This window comes from Lactuca serriola, chromosome 8, assembly GCF_051521515.1.
Source record: "Lactuca serriola cultivar US96UC23 chromosome 8, Lser_US96UC23_V15, whole genome shotgun sequence".
Lineage (NCBI taxonomy): Eukaryota > Viridiplantae > Streptophyta > Magnoliopsida > Asterales > Asteraceae > Lactuca > Lactuca serriola.
Window position 1 is genome coordinate 266,823,127 of NC_136415.1, and position 4,777 is coordinate 266,827,903.

Genomic DNA, 4,777 nt, shown 5'->3' on the forward strand with positions numbered 1-4,777 from the left:
CAAAAGTCACTTCTTTAAAGTGTTATTAAAGAATAAGAGGTTACAAAAATGAAGAGTCTTCATTTTAATGGACCATTAATCTCATAAGTTATGAAATGAAAAGTCTTGAATAGTTGCAATACTTGCCCTCAAGTTTTGGAATTTGTAAAGTATTACACCCTAATACTTTAATTCCAAATTGAACCCTAGAATTTTAAAAGTTTAAAATTCAACTCTTATACTATTATTATATTAAAAGTTTAAATATGTAGATATGTATAAGAATAATTCAGTCTTACCATTAGTAGGCCTTATTCATGAAGCCGGTCTATAAGGGGGGTATAAGGTTACTGCCTATAAAATGACAGTTTAATGGGTGTCCACTCTCACCCACCGCTTCCATGGCTGGTGGAGGTCGTTAGCCGAACGGGTAGGATAGGACCTTAATGCTCTATAAAAGTATAATGAAGTTATAAAGTAACTATACTTTAATAATTCCCAATCTTAGTTACTTTAGGAAAATGTGAAATAGGTGGTAACCCATGAAATTACACTTTGTACCTTACTAAGTCATTAGTGGAGCGCGTGTGGTTAACCGACACACTAACATGGACTAGTAAGAGTGGCAAAGGGTAACTTAATTTTATCATAGATCGGTGGAGCGCGTGTGGTTAACCGGCACATCTGTCACACCCTAAAACCGGAACGGCGGAAACGTTCTGCAGCAGAGGATGTCATGTAATGTATCACAACAATGCAAAGTAGTAAACAAGCAACAACATCGTCCATTGCATTAATAGTAATAGTTTAATACATGTGTGTTCTTTCATAGTAATAAGACATTACAACAAGTAATCAAAATAAAAGACAAGTCTTGACTGCTCCGTCTTCGCAAAACCTGGTCATCGTACCTTTCTATTGGTGACCTGAGAATACAAGTTATTTTGAAAGTGTAGGTCAGCATTTAAGCTGGTGAGTTCATAACTATTTAATGTCATTGTTCGTATAAGTTTGATGATAACATTTTGAATCGTTCAATGTAATTGTTTGTATATGTTTTGAAAACTCCTAGAAAATCCCATATTTTCTACTAGTATAAAAGTAGCCTTTTATCGAGGCCCAACTGTTTTTGAATATTTGTTTCTAAAAGTCCAACATTTATCCATGAGTGTGTGGTAGTTTAAAAGTTCCAAAACTGAAATGAAATCATGTTTTTCACGCCTAGAGTAGTAGATTTGTGTAAATATAAAATCACTAAGGCAGTTGATAACCCCGTAAACCAACGTGTTTCTAATACTCCATGTGAGTTTTATAACCATACTAATGATCCAGACTGCCTGTAACAACGTTCTTCAGGCGTTGGAATGTTATGACGTTTGTCACCCCAGGCTTGTTGGCCTAGCTGTAGCTGACAGCTTAGGTGCGGGATTGTCGATCCCGTATAGATCTATACACAAGTATCACGCTCCCCCTACAAGGGATTATGGTATATAATACAAGACTTAAAATGCATACTCGAAAGTACGTGAAATGTCTCACAAAACTTAGTATAAAACAGATTTACGTATGAAAATGTCCATTTGTTCTCGTATATGAAAGTATTTCCTTGATATAGTATTCGTTAGTATGTAAATGTTCATGATTTTCTCGTAAACTATACCTATTATAGTTTCTCAAAATGTGTGTTTCGTTTTTATAGTAAACCCTAGTGTAATGCTCACTTGTTATGAAAGGTATAACTTTTGTAGTGCCATAAATAAACACATATACTTAAAGTATAAACATAGTGTTTGATTTATATACATATATATATATATATATATATATATATATATATATATATATATATATATATATATATATATATCAACATATTTAATTTCAAAAGACAAGATGTTATCGTGATATATTTTGCATATGAAAGTTTCCATATAGTAGTTATGAATCACATATGATTCACTTGATAAAAAGTGTATAATGAAACTTTTATGTAACACACTATAATAACCGTGTGTTTACTTGTATTTCCCCCCCTTTAAAAGCGTATAGAAGCATTTATAAAACATTTAAAAGTGTAGATTATAGGGGTATGAACTCACTTGATTGAAGTGGTTGATTTGAAGTGGTCTAGAGAAGAATCGAGCAGAACTTCAACTCGAGAGAGTTGAAATCTCGGGATTCTCGGGGATCTCGGGAGTGCAGATCTTCCTTCGGGCTCGAGTATGAAAAACCGGGGCTTCACGCAGACAATACTTCAACTAGAGAGAAGTAGTGTCTCGGGAACTTCGGGGCGTCGGGCCTTGCGTCGTGTTCTAGGAGTGTTACCGAGGCTTCGGGGTGTTTTAGAGGAGCTTAACAGAGAGTAGAAGTATGAGAGAGTTTAGGAATGAGCAACCAAACTCGGAAGGCTTCAATTTCTATATACAGGCACCATTTTGACTATCACGTCGTGAGTTTTGCATAACTCACATCGTTAGTTTGTCTTGAATTTTCATGGCATGCGTCAATCGTTAACTTGCTCCGGAAGGGTCACTGACAGCTCACTTCGTGAGTTTTTCTTTGTTCACCTCGTGAGTTTCCTGACAGCATGGGGTTTCGTGACCCGAACTTGTAAAATCCGTAACTTTCGCGTACGAGCTCTGTTTTCGACGTTCTCTATATGCACGTGTAGCTGAAAATATGCTCTACAACTCTCATTTAGACTCCATCGGAAAATTTTGAATTTATTTTTAATTAATTATTTTTAACGGGCCGGGACTGGAAAAGTCCGCTAAAATCCATAACTTCTTCATCCGATGTCCGTTTTCGTCAGACTTTTCACCGTTGCGCTACTATTGCTGAGACCTTCGATTCTCATTTAGGTTGTTTTGGCCAAAATTCTCTCGATCTCTATTTCGAGTTTTTAGTTGTCTAGTGTTATGTCCGGATCTTGGAAAAATCATAACTTCCTCATACGTAGTCAGATTTGGACGTTCTTTTTATGTACGCTCACGTTTTAATGATATCTACAACTTTCATTTAGATACTTAAGGTTAAAAAAACTATTGTATTGAAACTTTGCATTTTTCGTTTAATCGATGTTGCCGGTTTTGTCGGAAATCTTAGAATGGTCATAACTTCTTCGTTATAACTCGGATTTTAGTGTTCTTAGTACTTCTGTAAACCTTGACACAATATCTAACATAATAGATACTCCTATAAAGACTTTTGCACATTTATTTTTCGAAGTTAATTTCATTATATCAAAAGTGGTTACAATACTAGACTTTTTAGGTCATTACATAGAGTCGAAATATCGGGTTGTCACAACATCGATTAGGTGATAAAAGTTAAGGGTACCAAGTCAATTTGCATGGTTATTGACACCTTGTTTGTGATCCTCAACATCCCAATCACAAACTTGAGAGGGCACAATCGAGATTCAAACATGCCATTGAAAGTTCAATGTATCTAAAAAGATCTAGGAATTTCAAATCCAATAAAACTTAATAATCTATTTCGTTTTTGTGGTGGAAATTGGTAAATTGTCATTTACCTACCTTCAAATATTTTATAGATTGGATTACGACATCCCTCTTCCAACTATAAATAGTTTGTTGGGTCCTAACATTAATATTTCATTTGGGTGACTTATTAAGGACTCTTTTATCTAATAAAACTTGTCTTTCTTTCTTTTAGAAGTCTTCCAACACTGCTACTGGCTCAAACCCTACAATCTCCTTTTCCCTAATGAACTTGTGTGGGAAAGTAACTTTTGATGGTTCCAATTTCAATGAATGGATCATCAACATCAGAATGACAACTCGCTATGAGGGCAAAGAGTATGTCCTCGATAAGTAGCTAAAGGTTATCGATGAGTCGACTGCTACTCTTAAGGAGATTGATGACTACACTACCCATGGGAAAGATGCCACTAAGGTGTCTTGCATCATGTTGGCCACAATGACAGCAGAACTCCAGAAATCCTATGAAGATTTCTACGCTTTTGAAATGCTCCTGCATCTGATTGATAGGTACCATCAGAGTGCTCGTCAGGAGAGGTATGAAATCATTTCCTCCATGATAACATCTAGGATGAAGGAGGGAGAGTCCCTTACCGGTCACTTGCAGAAAATGCAAAGGATCGTGGACCAATTATTGAAGCTTAATGTGGACTTCCCTAAGGACATGGCGATTGACATCATTCTCCATTCTTTACCTCCAAGTTATGATCAGTTTCGTATGAATTATCATATGAACAAGGAGGAAGTCACACTGAGTAAGATTCAAGGACTTTTAAGGACCGCTGAAAGTGGCCTTAAAAGTAGGTTTCGAAACAACGCCCTTCAATTCATCAAGCAGAGAAGTAACTTTTTCAAAACTTGTAACAGCAGCTGTTGCATTCTCATCAAATTTATGATCAAAGGATTTATGAGTTTTAACGAATGTTGTAACAGCATCTGCAATAATATCAACTTTCTCAAGTAGAGAAGAGTATTTGATATCCATCTCATGAAGCTCTTTGGATACATCAACCTTCAATTCTTCAATCTTGTGATTGACATTCTCACGAACCGTTTTAACATCTTTTACAAACAGAACATGGCACTCCTTTGAAACCCATTTCAAATCCTTGAGCTCATCATTAAACATCGAAGAGGCAGACTTGATTCGCAACTCGTTACATTTATCCATGGAATCAAGCTTTTCGAAAAGACGAGATTCAGATTCAGGAATCAGCTTCTCCACTTTCTTGAACAATCGAACTTCTTGAGCTTTAAGCATCACATCGATTTTAATACTTGAGACAAAATTCTTA